This window comes from Aegilops tauschii, chromosome 2, assembly GCF_002575655.3.
Source record: "Aegilops tauschii subsp. strangulata cultivar AL8/78 chromosome 2, Aet v6.0, whole genome shotgun sequence".
Lineage (NCBI taxonomy): Eukaryota > Viridiplantae > Streptophyta > Magnoliopsida > Poales > Poaceae > Aegilops > Aegilops tauschii.
In genome coordinates this window covers 205,283,581-205,302,506 of record NC_053036.3, presented here as the reverse complement: position 1 = coordinate 205,302,506, position 18,926 = coordinate 205,283,581, and positions in this window count along the sequence as shown.

The window sequence follows — 18,926 nt, the reverse complement described above, 5'->3', positions numbered from 1 at the left end:
GTTGCAGTTCTGGAATACCTGAGTTTCGCCGACATCGAAATCTCTTTTATGCAGTTGTTGGTGAGATCACCTCGACGCCACCCAGTACTGGGGCGGGAGTTCGGGAGTATTGCCATAACTCGTATAACGGATGTTTTTCGAAGGTTGAGGTGAACGATTTCCGAAGGTTTCTTGGTTATGTGTTGACGGATGGATACAGCTGGATCTAGGGAGTGCTAGTTTGGGTGATATATTTTGTGTCCCCTGTATCCCCAACACCTGATTGCATAACCAGAAAGTTTCGGGAGTTTATAAGTGGGAATTCAAGTAGCTCTTAGGATATCTTTCCGACAGATGCATGATATGAGATTGGGGTTCGACGTCTAGTGGTCCGCCTGTACACGGTTGGTTTTGCAGTGGTCTCGTAGTGTCTTAAAGAGTCCTTGGCTATGCCGACTCGGGGACGCTTCGTATGTCATGTGCACTGCCTTGTACATGATGGTGCTGTACGATCGAGCCCGTGTGGGCCCCACCACGAAAACCTCGGATGAAATCTCTATCATATGTTTGCTCCGGCTTATTCTGCGAGCCAATCCTTTGTTTTGTTTTTATTTGTGGTATTCGAGTTGCTTCGAAGTCAAATGTGGATTCCATACCTTTCCTAAGTGGTGTTCTCATATTTCTATGTGAATATTAATCCTTCTTGATCATCGAGATTGCCATCTTAATTCTATTTCCAACCGGTGCATTTTCTCTTCAAGTGGATCCGATCATTTTCAACATCCGCAAGATCAACTCTAAGTTTTCTCAACGGTGTTCGTTTCATCCGACCCAAATTGCCTTTGTTTTCCCACCCTCCCACCCTTTTTCTTGAAGGACTCAAATTTCTTAATCATGTATCCATTTTATTCATGTGAAGTCCCTTCATTCTTTTCAATCAATGTTCTTACCCGGTGGTTCTCATGAAGATGTTCTTCAAATGTTTTTCTCATGCCGGTGTATCTCTTAATCACTCACCTCTCGCTTTCCATGTGTTCCGGAGTGTTGAAGATATCTCAGGAGATTCGTGTTTTCATTCAAGATCCGTTCAAGCTATTTCGAGGTTGTTACCTCATTCAAGCCATTTAATTCAACCGGTGCAATCTCCTTTTCAAGTAATCATTTCTACGGTGTTTCTTTTGAGTGGGACCTAACCCACAGGCCTTTTTCCAGGATCTTACCTGACTCATCTAATTCTTTCCGGAGTTATTCTTAAATTCTTTTCAAAGTTTGACGCAAGAATGAATTATCATCAGTCATGTCTTTCTCCAAGATCTTTTAAATTCTTTTCATCGTTGGTTCAACCTTTCTAATTTTTCTTCCCGGAGTATCTCAACAATTCTTGGTGGTGTTTCTCGTCATCATTATCAACATTTGAAGACCGAAGAAGAGTTTTTCCTCCAAATCTTATCTGTTCTCTTGAAGATTCATAGTTCTAGCTTATGCCATCCTCTCATAATTGTTTTCAATTGTGAGAATTCTTTTTACCCATCCGGAGCTATTCAGGAGTCTTTTCAGTTTGATTCTCCGAAGGCCATCATTTCAGAAGATTTCTTCGTTCTAAGTTTTCAGCTCTCGTTCTCCAAATCTTACCGGTGCTTCATTCAAATATTCTCTAATCAGTTCGTGATCTCTTTGTTCTCATATATTTATATTCCGCCAAGTATCTTTATTCATTTTTCTAAATCTTCTCGGTGAATTGTGCCTTGGCTACTTTCATTTTCAATTCTTACGGTGGTTTCGTTCAAGATTTTCTCTTCCTTCGTTATCATATCAATTTATTCGTTGTTTCAATCCTACCGGTGTTTCGATGAAGACCTTCACAAGTTTGCGCAATATCTATGTTAATCCTTTCTACGAGTATAAGTAGTATGCCAAATCCGTTGCTTTTCATCAATCTAAATTGGTGAAGGCTAAGCATAATGTAATTCTTATTCTTGTTTCCTCCAAGTGATTAATTCCTTCTTCCGGAGTTCGTTCATGTTATCAAATTCTCGGTTCCAAGTTGTTCATCTTTTCTTTCCGGAGCTCCAAGTTATTTCAATTATATCATTTCAAAGCTTCATCTAATCATCGCAAGGCTTCTCCTGGAATTCTTTTCAACTTTCCCTTTCGTTTGATCATTCTTTTATTATCGGAGTTCTTCATGGAGGATCAACTTGGTGGCTCATCAAGGATTCGTTTCATTCTTCAATTGTTCTTCAAGATTTCTCTCGGAGTTAAGATCCGCCAAGCTATACTCTAAAAATAAACATGGTGTTCAACACATGTTTTGGTCTTGAGGAGTCCAAGCATTCTTCATCTTGCATTCTAAAGTGCAATTCTTCCTACCTTATCTTTTGAGGTGGTGTTATGTCATTCTCGATAATTTTCCTTCGGGTTTCATGATTCACAAAGTTTTCTAGAGTGACATATTTAAATCCATCATTTTATCTTCGTTCAAGAGATCTTTTCAACCAATCAATCTTTTTGTTGGAGTTGTATTGGGTTATATTTCACCTATAGCCTTCCCTAAGGAATGTAGCTATTTGTGGAGTTTATCAATGATCAAGTTTTCTCTTTCTCCTCTTGGTGGAAGAAGTTTTCATCTCTTCGTTGATCTCAAGCAAGCAATTGTTTTCGTTAGTGGCAAATTTTCACCTCATGTTTTGTGATGTCTCCATAAGCCCACGGGGATCATATCCTATTGTTGTTGGGTTTTTTCCAACAACTCCGTTATAACCTTCTTGGAAGGATGCTTTCCAAGCTCATTTGTGGAAGAAGTTGTCATTTTCTTCTACATTCTTTATTCCAAGGATCTATCTTCTATTTTTTTCTTCCGGAGGCATGGTGATGTTGCTCTCTTCGCTCATCATCTCGATTGTGAGGATTGTGTTCTTTTCTTACTTATCCATTTAACCGAAGTGTCGTGTTTTCATTCGAGTTCTCTCATCTTATCAAGTTTCGTCTCCTTCCTCAACCGGAGTGCTGTCTGAAATCTTTCTTACCCTTGTGCCATTCTTTCATTAGTTCCGGAGGCAATGTGTTGGTAATTTCATCGAGTATCCTCTCATCTTGTCAAGATCATGTTCAATTCCTTCCATTTTCAGTCGGAGTGCTGCCCAAATTATATCATTCTTATCCCTTCCCTATCTTGTTTTAACCGGAGTGGTTTAAATATCTATTGTGTCACTTAACCTCAAGGTTCTCATGGTGTTCCTTGTCTCTCTTTTCTACCGGAGTCTTCTCAATTTTGTTCACCTCTGTCGTGTCATTTCTTCAAGCTTTGCGACCTCTCAAGGTTCTTTGTTTTCACTCGTTTGTCAATGAAGCAACTTAGCTTTACCTTTTCTCTTCCTCTTCCGTTTTTCTCCGGTGCCATCCTAGATCTCGGGACGAGATCCTCTTGTAGTGGTGGAGTGTTGTAACGCCCCGAGACCGACGCTCCAGACGCCTACCATGTTTTGCGTGATCGTTGTGTGTATTTATTTGTTTGTTGCATTCATCATCGCATCATTTGCATTGCATCGGCACTTCGTTGCAGTCATGTTTTAAAAATTTGCATTCGTTCGTAGTTGCCGCGTTCCCCCCTTGTCTTCGTTGACCGTTCTGAGACCAACCGTGTTTCCGGTTCCCTCTTGTCAAACCATCTAACCTCTCTCGTCAGCCCGCGATCCCCTCCCGCGCGTCCAAAAGTTGTTCCGTACCCGACCCAGTTTGTTGTTACCGTTGGGTCCGGATCATCCCCTAACATCTACAAAACATCTCCGTTTTGTTATTTGGACTCCCTACCTATTTATTCTCGATCGTCCGATTGCGATCGGAGGGACGAGGTAGCCCCTACCCTAATCTCATTACAGTATAAATAGTGGACAACCCTAAAATCTAGGGACCTGTCCCATCCTCCCAGCCGCGCCGCTACTCTACCAAATCCCCATCGGGATCCATTCCACCCAACCAGATCGCTCCGACCACCTCCCTCGTTCTGCGTCGCCGCCCAACCACAGCAAGCCCTCCTCGATCATCCATCCACTCCACCAGCCACCCACGAGCTCCCTCACGCTCGAGGCTGTCCTCCTCGTCTCCGCGCCTCTGCTTCGCCAGAGACTGGCCTCGTCGCCGCCCAAGCCCGACCTCTCCTTCAGCCATGCCCGTGCCCTCCTCCACGCGCTGCCCCGCCCGACCTCTCCTTCAGCCGAGCTCCTCTCCCTCGCGCCCGAGACCTCGCCAGCATCCCAGGCCCGAGCTCCACTACACCATCCCCGCCTCCTCTGTCTCGCGCTCGTCCGCGTCGACGCCGGCAGGCTCCGGCCGGATCGGCTCGGGTCCCCGCTGCTCCTCTCCGCCGCCCTTGTTGCGAGTCGCCTGGATTCGTCGGACCCCTGCTTCGTTCCCCTCCTGGTCGTGCCGCCGACGAGGTCCCCGACGACCCAGCCAGCGTCGGTTTCTTCTCTGCTCGAGGAACTCCAGTAGCCACGCACGACCGCGTCGACCTTCCCTGCCTCATCTGCGTCGTCGTTGCAACTGGCGCATGCGCCTCTCGCCGACCTTCCTCTCCGCCGCCCCAAGCTGCGGCCTCGCCGGAGAGCTCCCCCGCGCCCGTCCCATCGCGCCGTGCCTGCCTCCTCTGCCTCGCGCTCGTTCGCCGCCGCCAACTCCCTACCGCTGCCTTCTGCTTCCCCTGCAACGAGCAGAGCCACTGCCGCCCCAACCCGGCGCGCCTCCGCCCCTTCTCCGGCCAAGTCCGGCGCCCCATGGCCGGATCCGCCATCGCCTGCTCGTCGGTAGCCGCCCCCGTGCCCGCGACCCCTGCTTCGCCCGTTCATGCGCCGCTGCCCCTGCATCGAGCCGCGTCAGACGGACCAGCGAGGACACCCTGCTCCCGCTCGTCTTCGTTGACCCGGTCCAGTCGACCGCCAGGTCCACTCCGAGCGTGGGCTGCGAGCCTCTCCAAGGCCTAGCCCAGCGCTGCTGCCTCCATCCAGCCCAGCTCCAGCGCGCCTCAGCCGCAGCCCAGCCGCTTCACCAACGGGCCGTGGCCCATGGGTGAGCTCCCCACAACTCCTCTCTGTTGGCCCAACAGTGCAGCCAGTTTCGGTCCGTGTAGTTTTTTTTCCCAGTTCTGCGATTTTATGCATTATCCCAGGATTTACAGATTTACAGAAAAACCCTTGATGTTCATGCATTAATAATTAATTAACCGTGCATCTAGAATGTCTAGAATGTCTAGAATTTCATCTAGTTTAATTATATGCCACTCTCACCCATGTTAAAATTGTTTAAAATGTTGTTTGATTAATTTTGCTCGAATAATATGTTAAAATGATTTATTTCATAACTAATTAACCGTAACTTGGAATTTAATAAACTTTATATGTAAATGGGATAGAAAAATGCCTAGTTTATCATGGTGCACTTCATTTTGCTGTTTAACAACATTAAAATTGTGTTTAGGGCAGAACAGTACCAATTCCAAAATATGCACATGAGGATTTATCGGAATTGTCGTTTGTTATTTCCGGCCTCTTTTAAACTTGCCTAGATAGGTTGTTTAATTATGCTTCACCTCTTGCCATGGTTAAGAACATTTAATATTGTTGGGTACATAAACGAGAGAGAAATAAATAATTAAATGTGGTGTTTCGTCAATATGCAACTCGTTGCATATTGAGCTCCACTTAATTTGTAGTGTTGTTTGTTGCTCTTTGCCATGCCATGCCTCATTAAACCGGACATGCATCATATTTGTTTTTGCATCATGCCATGTGTATGTGGTGGTTGTTTACTATGTTGTTTGTTTCTTTCCGGGTTGCTTCTTTCGTTAGCTTTGGTTTCTTTCCGGAGTTGTGAGGATTCGTTCGACTACATCCGTTTGTCTTCTTCATGGACTCGTTCTTCTTCCTAGCGTGATCACAGGCAAGATGACCATAGCCTCGAAATCACCTCTATCTTTGCTTGCTAGCTGTCCGCTCTATTGCTATGTCGCGCTACCTACCACTTGCTTATCAAGCCTCCCAAATTGCCATGAACCTCTAACCTTTGTCACCCTTCCTAGCAAACCGTTGTTTGGCTATGTTACCGCTTTTGCTCAGCCCCTCTTATAGCGTTGTTAGGTGCAGGTGAAGATGAAGATTGCTCCATGTTGGATTATGTTTATGTTGGGATATCACAATATCTCTTATCTTAATTAACGCATCTATATACTTGGTAAAGGGTGGAAGGCTCGGCCTTATGCCTGGTGTTTTGTTCCACTCTTGCCGCCCTAGTTTCCGTCATACCGGTGTTATGTTCCTTGATTTTGCGTTCCTTACGCGGTTGGGTGATTTATGGGACCCCCTTGACAGTTCGCTTTGAATAAAACTCCTCCAGCAAGGCCCAACCTTGGTTTTACCATTTGCTACCACCTATCCCCTTTTCCCTTGGGTTCTGCAGACTCAAGGGTCATCTTATTTTAACCCCCCCGGGCCAGTGCTCCTTCGAGTGTTGGTCCGAAACGAGTAGACTGCGGGGCCACCTCGGGGAAACTTGAGGTCTGGTTTTACTCGTAGGATGTCTCATCCGGTGTGCCCTGAGAACGAGATATGTGCAGCTCCTATCGGGATTTGTCGGCACATTCGGGCGGCTTTGCTGGTCTTGTTTTACCATTGTCGAAATGTCTTGTAAACCGGGATTCCGAGACTGATCGGGTCTTCCTGGGAGAAGGTTTATCCTTCGTTGACCGTGAGAGCTTATGATGGGCTAAGTTGGGACACCCCTGCAGGGTATTATCTTTCGGAAGCCGTGCCCGCGGTTATGTGGCAGATGGGAATTTGTTAATGTCCGGTTGTAGAGAACTTGACACTCGACTTAATTAAAATACATCAACCGCGTGTGTAGCCGTGATGGTCTCTTCTCGGCGGAGTCCGGGAAGTGAACACGGTTTCTGGGTTATGTTTGACGTAAGTAGGAGTTCAGGATCACTTCTTGATCATTGCTAGTTGACGACCGCTCCGTTGCTTCTCTTCTCGCTCTCTTTTGCATATGTTAGCCACCATATATGCTTAGTGCCTGCTGCAGCTCCACCTCATTACACATCCTTTCCTATAAGCTTAAATAGTCTTGATCTCGCGGGTGTGAGATTGCTGAGTCCTCGTGACTCACAGATACTTCCAAAACAGTTGCAGGTGCCGACGATGCCAGTGCAGGTGACGCAACCGAGCTCAAGTGGGAGCTTGATGAAGATCTTGTTCGTTGTGTTGTTTCTTTTCATGTTGATCAGTAGTGGAGCCCAGTTGGGACGATCAGGGATCTAGCAGTTGGGTTGTCTTCTTTTATTTTGGTTCTGTAGACAGACCTATGTGTGTATCTCTGATTGATGTATGATTTATCTATGTATTGTGTGAAGTGGCGATTGTAAGCCAACTCTTTATCCCATTCTTGTTCATTACATGGGATTGTGTGAAGATGACCCTTCTTGCGACAAACCACAATGCGGTTATGTCTCTAAGTCGTGCCTCGACACGTGGGAGATATAGCCGCATCATGGGCGTTACAGGGCGGGGCTCGCCCTGGTGAAGGAAGAACCAGCCGCAGCGGGGAGGGGGGGCTCGCCGGAGAGGTACCCCACTATCTATCTTAGGGTTCAGGATGGGGCGGTGGTCGCCGGTGGTGGCGGGGCGTTGGCGGGGCGGTGGCGTGGGGATCGCCGGAGAAAAAGCTCGGCACGGGGGGGCCTAGAGGGATGGTCGGGGCGGCGGCGGACCGGCGGTTGGGAGTGTTTTCGGGGCGGGCGGGGCGGCGCACCGCCGGCCGCGGGCGGCGGGGGCTGCTGTTTGGCCGGTGGTGGCTGGCGGCTCAGGGGTGTGGAGGTTGAAGATGAACCGCAGGCCCTTGATTTCGTATCCAACGGCTGCAAAATCGACTGACCAGAGATGGAAAAGTCAGTCGACCGACGTGTAGCCTCACCTTGCTAGTGCGTTCAGTTTCTACAACAAAATTCAGTTTCGACAGTTAAGTTAAGTTTCGACAGTTAAGTTCAGTTTCGACAGTTAAATTCAATTTCGACAGTTAAGTTCAGAGATGAGCGGCTGATGTATTTTACATCTAGCACTTTGTGGTTATGTATTTTACGTCATGTATTGGACATGCTATTAGAATTCCACTCAGGTTAACGTTGTTCGTTGTCTCTCTTGTCCTGCTTCAGCCTCGACGTCGTACAACTCACCGGAGCTGCTCCAACGACGAAACCCTCCATCACAGCGGAGCAGTACCTCGGGCTCATCTCCAGACGCCTAAGATCTTCTTCCCCTCCTCCGACAGCCAAGTCAGCCGGAGCATCCTCATCGGCCAACCCAATCACGCTGAGATCGACATGGCTTCGCCAAAGAGGTTGTACACTTGTTGCATCTCTTTTTACTCTACATGTTATATATATTGTCCACTGAGCACTCGTAGTAACGGGAAATACGATTATTTTATCCTACTATATGACAAGCAGTGAGGTACCAGGCAACTTAGCTATCCGTGATGGACTCTCTTGAACGCCATCATTATTTCTCTCTGCGCGTTTGAGCTGTGCATTTGTCGATGGGCCTGGGAGTTGAGCTAGTATGGCAGTGGCCTGGGTCCAAAGTAATAGAAGTAGCACAAAAACATTTTTTTAGTGTAGGATTTTCCTTGCTCAAGCCTGCCTACTAGAATCGCCAGTGCTTGAAAGGAAAAGTGAATGAAAAACATCGGAGTTGGAAAGTTTCCTATGGTACTACTTTTCATGAATTTGGTGCAAAGGGATGGAGCAAAGGAAAACTGTAGGATTTGTTCCTTTAGTGTCTCCTTGAAAGAAAAACCGTAGGAATTCTAATTTCCACTTCTCCTCCTTTTCATATTCCAATTCATCAAGCACAAGACTAAGAGATAGTAGCATAATAGAATTATAACCGTACATTTTCTTGTGGTTTGACTTAATCTCACCATGCTTTTTTGCATCCTGTGATCTTCCAATTGTTGTGAATCAAACACCCAGATTGGCAGAAATCCTGTGTTTTTAAATTCTCTGTTTTGCACGTGCATTCCTATCCTATTCCTGTCTATTTCCTATCCCTGCATTGTTAGAATCCTCAAATTCAAACAAGCCCTTACTCAATTACTTCTGTTACAGATATGTGTCAAAGAAAACCTTGTGTGGTTTGTCCTGCTCCTGCGGCGCTGTGTTCTGTTGGAAATATGCCCTAGAGGCAATAATAAAATGGTTATTATTGTATTTCCTTGTTCATGATAATTTTCTATTGTTCATGCTATAATTGTATTAACTGGAAACCGTAATACATGTGTCAATACATAGACCACAACATGTCCCTAGTAAGCCTCTAGTTGACTAGCTCGTTGATCAATAGATGGTCGTGGTTTCCTGACCATGGACATTGGATGCCATTGATAACGGGATCACATCATTAGGAGAATGATGTGATGGACAAGACCCAATCCTAAGCATAACACAAGATCGTGTAGTTCGTTTGCTAAGAGCTTTTCTAATGTCAAGTATCATTTCCTTAGACCATGAGATTGTGCAACTCCCGGATACCGTAGGAATGCTTTGGGTGTACCAAACGTCACAACGTAACTGGGTAGCTATAAAGGTACACTATAGGTATCTCCGAAAGTGTCTGTTGGGTTGGCACGAATCGAGACTGGGATTTGTCACTCCGTATGACAGAGAGGTATCTCTGGGCCCACTCGGTAATGCATCATCATAATGAGCTCAATGTGACTAAGTAGTTAGTCACGGGATCATGCATTACGGAACGAGTAAAGTGACTTGCCGGTAACGAGATTGAACAAGGTATTGGGATACCGATGATCGAATCTCGGGCAAGTAACATACCGATAGACAAAGGAAATTGAATACAGGATTGATTGAATCCCCGACATCGTGGTTCATCTGATGAGATCATCGTGGAACATGTGGGAGCCAATATGGGTATCCAGATCCCGCTATTGGTTATTGGCCGGAGAGGTGTCTCGGTCATGTCTGCATGGTTCCCGAACCCATAGGGTCTACACACTTAAGGTTCGGTGACGCTAGAGTTGTTATGGGAAATAGTATGTGGTTACCGAAGGTTGTTCGGAGTCCCGGATGAGATCCCGGACATGACGAGGAGCTCCGGAATGGTCCGGAGGTGAAGATCGGTATATTGGACGAAGGGTATTGGAGTCTGGAATTGTTCCGGGGGTACCAGGCTATGGCCAGCATGACCGAAAGGTGTTTCGGGAGCCCTGGCAAGTGTTGGAGGGCCTCATGGGCCAAAGGGGAAGGGGCAAACTAGCCCACTAAGGGGTGGTGCGCCCCCACACCCTTTCCCACGTAACTTGGGGAGGTGGGGCGCCTCCACCTGGCTTGGGAGGCAAGCCTCCACCTGCTTGGCTTGGGGGGCAAGTCTCCCTAGGGAGATCCAATCTGCTTGGCCGCCGCCCCTAGGGGAAACCCTAGGGTGCCTCCCCCTCTCCCATTGCCCCTATATATAGTGGAGGGGTGGGAGGGCAGCCGCACCTCTTCCCTGGCGCAGCCCTCTCCTCCTCCAACTCCTCCTCCTCCTCCGTAGTGCTTAGCAAAGCTCTGCCGGAGAACCACGAGCTCCATTGCCACCATGCCGTCGTGCTGCTGGAGTTCTCCCTCAACTTCTCCTCTCCCCTTGCTGGATCAAGAAGGAGGAGACGTCCCCGGGCTGTACGTGTGTTGAACGCGGAGGCGCCGTCCGTTCGGCGCTAGATCGGATCTTCCGCGATTTGAATCGCCGCGAGTATGACTCCATCAACCGCGTTCTTGTAACGCTTCCGCTTAGCGATCTTCAAGGGTATGAAGATGCACTCCCTCTCTCTCGTTGCTAGCATCTCCTAGATTGATCTTGGTGACACGTAGGAAAATTTTGAATTATTGCTACGTTACCCAACATGTTCCACCCCAGCTCAGCTGCTCCAATGATGGAAGGGTTCACCACAGCAGGGATCCGCTCTCCAGACTATCTTTCGCCGCCTCAGATCTTCTTCCCCGCCGCCAGCAGCCACGGCAACTGCATTACCATCATCAACTGAGCAGATGACCTTGAGGACTACACGGGTCCGCAAGAGAGGTCGCACTCTTCCGTGTCTGCTTACGTTATGCATCGCTTAATATGATGACATGCTACATTATCATCGTGTTCACCTATTAGACTCCGAGTCAGGTCCAAACTAATGCTGAAACTTGAGTTTTTAAATGGTTGTGGGGTACATATTGGGGCAGCAATCAGTACTATCTGTCTACTATCTGGTTAATCTCCGGTGTCTACTATGAGTTTCATGTTGGGTGCAAACAAACATTAAAGGAGCCATTATCTGTATTTTTTAACTAAAGCTATTATCTGCCTGCTATCATTGGTTTTGGTTCTATCCACAGTTTGGTACCATCACTCTGGATTTGTGCATGCACTCCTTACATAATCTCACAATGTTTTATTCCTATGCATGCCAGTTATTGTACACAATGAACTGATCATGTAGAGCAAAAGAGACGAGCCTTGCGTGGCAATAAAATTTCATGCAGACGTCCTTCCATGGTGGGCGCAAAGGCAGCCCCCCTCCACCCATTTCGGATCGTAATCAAGAGGAAGATAACTGTTCTGAAGGGGATTCAGAAGGAGAAGATCACTCCTATTTACCCCATGAAGTCTTCGCTCTAACTTGGCATGCTGATGTTGGTAATATCATGCATATGGTGCCTTGCATTGCTTACTGTATACATTAAAGATGTCATCTGCTTAGTTTAGACATGCTTTGTGTCAATGCCATCTGTTTAGTTTCTTTATCGTATATGTGAATCATGCAATGCCATCTTGTCTAGCCAGGCATCATATATGTGAATTTTGCAATGCCACCCTGGTTAGCCAGTCATCTTATATGTGAATTGTATCATGCCATCATTTTTTTATTATGTGTTAAATTTGTCAACAATTTTAGTACATTCAATTACTCTTCCTGTGCATCAGCCATTCGGCACGGTCATGGAAAAATCTGGAGTGGAAACAAGGTCTTCAGAGCAGACAATGCTATCTGACGAAGCGCATGTCTTGCTGGTTATCAATAGCTCCTTAGAGGAGGATTCAGAGACAGATGACCAGTCATATTTCCCCCCCGAGGTGCATGCCCTAACTTGGCAGGGTTATGTTGCTCATATCGTGCGTATGGTATCTTGCATTGCTATGTCATTTGCTTAGTTTAGACATGCTTTGTGGGAATGCCACCTGTTTAGTGTCTAATTACCATATATGTGAATTATGCAATGCCATCTTGTTGCAAGACATTATATATGTGAATTATGCAATGTTATCTTGTTGCAAGGCATTATGTATGTGAATTATGCAATGCCATGCTGTTTAGGCAAGCGTCATATATGTGAATTATATCATGTCGTCCTTTTTTTGTATTTCTCATTCCTTTTGTCGACAATGTTTGTATATTCAACTGCTCTTCCTGTGCATCAGCCATTTGAATTGGTGATGGAGAAATCTGGAGTGAAAACAAGGTCTTCAGAGCAGACAATGCTACCTGCTGAAGCAGATATCTTGCTGGTTACAGATAGCTCTTCAGAGGAGGATTCAGAGGCAGATGACCAGTCCTATTATCCCCCTGAGGTGTATGCTCAAACTTGGCAGGGTTATATTACTCATATAATGCATATGTTGTATTGCAATGCTTAGTTTTTACATCATATACACAATATTGAATGCCATCTCCTTAGTTGACACATCATATATGCGATTGCCCTCTGCTCACTTCCTTAGTATATAAATCATATATTTGAATTATGTCATGCCATGATGTTTACATAGACAGCATGTATCTGAATTATGGCATGCCAACCCATTTTCTAAAGACATAATATAGTTATATCATCTCATCCTGTTTACATAGTCATTATATTTTAAATTATGTCATTCTATCCGTGAATTATATCATGCCATCATGTTTCCATCGATGGCATGTTTGTGATTTATGGCATGCCAACCACTTTCATAGACACATCGTATAGTTATATCATGTCATCCTGTTTACATAGTCATCATATTTTGAAGTATGTCATTCTATCCTGTTTAGTTAGCCATCATACATGTGAAATTGTGTCATGCTATCCTGTTTAATTAGCCATCATATATGTGAAATTATGTCCTGCTATTCTGTTTGCTTAGACAACATAAATGTGAATTATTTCATGCCCTGTTTTCATCCCTACTATCCATTGCACCTGTCTATCTTACAATGTCTGTACATTCAATTACTTTTCTTGTTTATCAGCCATTTCAATTGGAGGGAGTGATGGCAGTATCTGTGGGAGTAAAAACACGGTCTTCAGAAAAGATCGTGCTACCTGTCGATGCAGATAGAACCATGGTTGTACTTGCCCAAGAACCAGCCCCACCACACATAACCCACACTCATGCAGATTGTACCCCTACCCAGTTGGACAGAGAATCAGCTACACCCCTTCTGACCCCAACCCCAGCAGATAGACACCCAGTTCCCGTTGACACAACACCGTCTCCACCACAGAGCACCCAAACACGAGCAGTTAGTAAGGCAACTGCAGTGCCCAACTCACGAGGACCACCACTCCGAACCCGAAGTCAACGCTTAAAGCAGAAGAAGAATTGTTCTCAGGTCAGGTTCCGTAGCTATGGTTCATACTACTTTGCTCTTGCATCACTGTATTTACTGATACCAACTAATTTCAAATTTGAAGGATGCAATTGAAACTCCAATGGCGCAACAGGTATGTTTTAAACCTGTTTCTTCAACGTGTTTGGCTGTTTGCTATTGTAACTTGCTCTATGTTGATTTCAGTTTCAATTGAATAAACAGTTATGTTCTCATGCCATGCACATTACAAGTGTTGTTATTGCCGTGTAGTTTCCCACACTTATATTCTGTCTATGCTGCTTTGTCTTAAATAGATATGATTCGAACTGTATCTATCTTGATTTGGCAACACAAACTAGAATGATATAGGCCATACAGTGACCATACTACATAGATATATTATTGTTTCATGCTGTTATCCTGTCCACCTTACTACTGAACTGGTTTACCAAAATGAGTTTCATATACTACATTGTAAACCTGAGATGTGTTTGTTTGTTTCTCTTTTAGAACGCGGATAAAATATTGGAGAAGAGTACCCTGTTATGCAATGGTAAAGGAAGTAATGCAGATAAGGTTCAAGATAGTGAGACATCCCTGTTGGTCTCCATGAAAGCTGATAAAAACTATACTGAAGACACTGAGACAACCCCAAAGTCCTGTCTTGATGTAGTGTTCGAGTTACTGGCTACCACTGCTGGCACCAGCTCTTCGAACTCGTTGCCTGAATCAGTTCGGCTTCTTGAGTCTCAACTTCAAGTTGAAAGACATCGATCAGATGTTATGCGACAGGAAGCCGAAGGACTGAGGAAGTCCCTGCAGAATTCAGATGCATACTTTCTGGTGCAACAGCAAGCGCTGGAGGACTTAAGCGCCAAACAAGAGAAAGTTAATAAGCTCGCTAAGCATCTTGCCAGCATTATGGGTACCCAGGATATTGTTTCTTGAGCTCTTCTGAAGTGGTTTCAGTTCTGGACTTGTTTTGCTGTGGCGTTTATATGCTGCTGTGTTCCCTATATTTGCACTGGTGGCGAACTTTGATGCCCAGTGGATGTAATATGTGTAATAGCCGTGATAGCCTAGTGTAAGTTGCTTGCTTATTTATTTCCTTGTTGTCTTGTTTATTTGTTTGCTTGTAGTCAGTGCAGTTCTTTTTCTGTGGTTTGCTAGTGGCTGCAATAACCTATTTTTTAAAACTAGGCCACAATAACCATGGGCTAATATTTACTGTAGTGACACTGGGCCTCCTACGGGCCGTAGAAACAGTGGGCCTTCTACGGGCCATATAAACAGTGGGCCTTCTATGGGCCGTAGAAACAGTGGGCCTTCTACGGGCCGTAGAAACAATGGGCCTTCTACGGGCCGTAGAAACAATGGGCCTTCTACGGGCCGTATCATCAATGGGCCTTATATGGGCCGGATGATCGATGGGCCAAACATGGGCCAAACAGACTGCATTCTGGCTGTAAACGGGCTAGAGTTGGAATCGTCCGTTCATGGGCCGACCATAACGGGCCATCGTTAATAGGCCGTATTTGATGACGCTATGAAAACGGCCCAACGTATTAACGGACCACAAACGGGCCGACTGTAACGACGGGCTGAATTTGGCCCATAAGCAGAAAATGACAGTAACGGGCCGTAAGTAAACGAATGCTGAAAAATAGCCCAAGAATAAATGGGCTCTGAGAAGGCCGAAAGATAACATGGGCTGGAAACGGCTCAACGGAATAACGGGCCGTTAATGGGTATAAAGTGATACACTGTTCATTACGGGCCAGTTTCACCACGGGCTGTTAATGGGTGTAAAGTAATACACTGTTCATTACGGGCCAGTTTCAGCACGGGCCGTTAATAGGCCAAGAGTTACATAGGGCCTCATATGGGCCGAAAGACGTCATGGGCCATACATGGGCCAGAAGTGAAAACGGGCTGGAATCATATTGGATGGCCCAGATGACGCTACTGGGCCTAATTCGAATAGGGCGTAACGGGCCTTGGGTTAGCGGGCTGTAAATGGGCTATATGCGAACAGGCCGTTAACAGGCTTTCCATGGGTCGGCCCGCCAGCTTTTGACCAAGTCAAACGGGCCGGCCTTTTCACAGGAATGGGCCACTGTTGGGCCGTGCCACGTGTCGACGTATCATAGGCGCCTTCTGTCCAATGAGTGGATGACATCTGTCCCAGCGATGAGCCGACATGTGTTTCCTCCAGCCAATGATGATTTCACACGTGGAAAATCCCCATTGGTCGGGGCTGTTAACGGGTTATCTGATCCAAAACCTGACCCGATAGCTTAATGGCGTTCCGTTACGGTGGATGCCAAGTGTCGGTCACCCTTGACGAAAGCACTTCTGTGACGCATGATTTATCGTCATGGAAGTGGACACTTCCGTGATGATAATTTTGGTAATGTCATGGAACACTTCTACGACAACACAGGTATGACTATCTTGATTCTGTCATAAATTTGTCATGGATGTACATGCATGACAAAAAACGCGACCTACTGTGACAAACACGTATCATCACGGAAGTGTATTTTTTTGTAGTGATTGTCCCTTCTCTCTTTTTCTCTCATTTTTATTGGGCCTTTTTTCTCTCTCTCTTTTTTATGGCCTCTTTTTGTTTCGTCCGGAGTCTCATCCCGACTTGTGGGGGAATCATAGTCTCCATCATCCTTTCCTCACTTGGGACAACGCTCTAATAATGATGATCATCACACTTTTATTTACTTACAACTCATGAATTACAACTCAATACTTAGAACAAGATATGACTCTATGTGAATGCCTCCGGCGGTGTACCGGGATATGCAATGAATCAAGAGCGACATGTATGAAAGAATTATGAACGGTGGCTTTGCCACAAATACGATGTCAACTACATGATCATGCAAAGCAATATGACAATGATGGAGCGTGTCATGATAAACGAAACGGTGGAAAGTTGCTTGGCAATATATCTCGGAATGGCTATGGAAATGCCATAATAGGTAGGTATGGTGGCTGTTTTGAGGAAGGTATAAGGAGGTTTATGTGTGATAGAGCGTATCATGTCACGGGGTTTGGATGCACTGGCGAAGTTTGCACCAACTCTCAAGGTGGTGAGAGAGGGCAATGCACGGTACCGAAGAGGCTAGAAAATTGCGGAAAGGTAAGTGTGCGTATAATCCATGGACTCACATTAGTCATAAAGAACTCATATACTTATTGCAAAAAATTATTAGCCCTCGAAGCAAAGTACTACTACGCATGCTCCTAGGGGAAGGGTTGGTAGGAGTTAACCATCGCGCGATCCCGACCGCCACACAAAGGATGACAATCAACAAATACCTCATGCTCCGACTTCGTTACATAACGGTTCACCATATGTGCATGCTACGGGAATCACAAACTCCAACACAAGTATTTCTCAATTTCACAATTACTCAACTAGCACAACTATGATATTACCACCTTTATATCTCAAAACAATTATCAAGCATCAAATTTCTCATGATATTATAATTAAAGCAAATTGCCATGCTGTTTTAAGACTCTCAAAATAATATAAGTGACGCATGAGAGATCAATAGTTTCTATAAAACAAATCCACCACCGTGCTCTAAAAGATATAAGTGAGGCACTAGAGCAAAAATTATATAGCTCAAAAGATATAAGTGAAGCACATAGAGTATTCTAATAAATTCCGATTTGTGTGTGTCTCTCTGAAAAGGTGTGTACAGCAAGGATGATTGTGGTAAACTAAAAAGCAAAAACTCAAATCATACAAGATGCTCCAAGCAAAACACATATCATGTGGTGAATAAAAATATAGCTCCAAGTAAAGTTACCGATGGAAGTAGACGAAAGAGGGGATGCCTTCCGGGGCATCCCCAAGCTTTGGCTTTTTGGTGTCCTTAGATTATCTTGGGGTGCCATGGGCATCCCCAAGCTTAGGCTCTTGCCACTCCTTGTTCCATAATCCATCAAATCTTTTACCCAAAACTTGAAAACTTCACAACACAAAACTTAGCAGAAAATCTCGTGAGCTCCGTTAGCGAAAGAAAATAAAACACCACTTCAAGGTACTGTAATGAACTCATTCTTTATTTATATTGGTATTAAACCTACTGTATTCCAACTTCTCTATGGTTTAGAAACTATTTTACTAGCCATAGATTCATCAAAATAAGCAAACAACACACGAAAAATAAAATTTGTCAAAAACAGAACAGTCTGTAGTAATCTGTAACTAACGCAAACTTCTGGAACTCAAAAATATCTACCAAAATAGGAAGACCTAGCCAATTTGCTTATTGATCTTCTGCAATTGGAATCAGTATTTTATCACATTCTGGTGATTTTTAACAATTGTTTTCGTGAACAGAAAGTTTCTGGAATTTTCAGCAAGATCAAATAACTATCATCCAAGAAGATCCTATAGGTTTAACTTGGCACAAACACTAATTAAAACATAAAAACAAACCTAACCAGAGGCTAGATCAAACATTTATTCCTAAACAGAAGCAAAAAGCAAAAAAACTAAAAATAAAATTGGGTTGCCTCCCAACAAGCGCTATGGTTTAACGCCCCTAGTTAGGCATAAAAGCAAGGATAGATCTAGGAATTGCCATCTTTGGTAGGCAATCCATAAGCGGCTCTCATAATAGATCCATAAGGTAATTTTATTTTTTTCTAGGGAAGTGTTCCATGCCTTTCCTTAATGGAAATTGGAATCTAATATTCCCTTCCTTCATATCAATAATTGCACCAATCGTTCTAAGGAAAGGTCTACCAAGAATAATAGGACATGAAGGATTGCAATCTATGTCAAGAACAATGAAATCTACGGGTACATAGTTCCTATTTGCAACAATAAGAACATCATTAATTCTTCCCATAGGTTTCTTAATAGTGGAATCCGCAAGGTGCAAGTTGAAAGAACAATCATCAAATTCGCGGAAACCTAACAAATAACACAAAGTTTTTGGAATCGTGGAAACACTAGCACCCAAATCACACAAATCATAGCATTCATGATTTTTAATTTTAATTTTAATAGTAGGTTCCCACTCATCATAAAGTTTTCTAGGGATAGAAACTTCCAACTCAAGTTTTTCTTCATAAGATTGCATCAAAGCATCAACGATATGTTTAGTAAAAGCTTTATTTTGGCTATAAGCATGAGGAGAATTTAGCACGGATTGCAACAAGGAAATACAATCTATCAAAGGGAAATTATCATAATTAAATTCCTTGAAATCCAAAATGGTGGGTTCATTAATATCCAAAGTTTT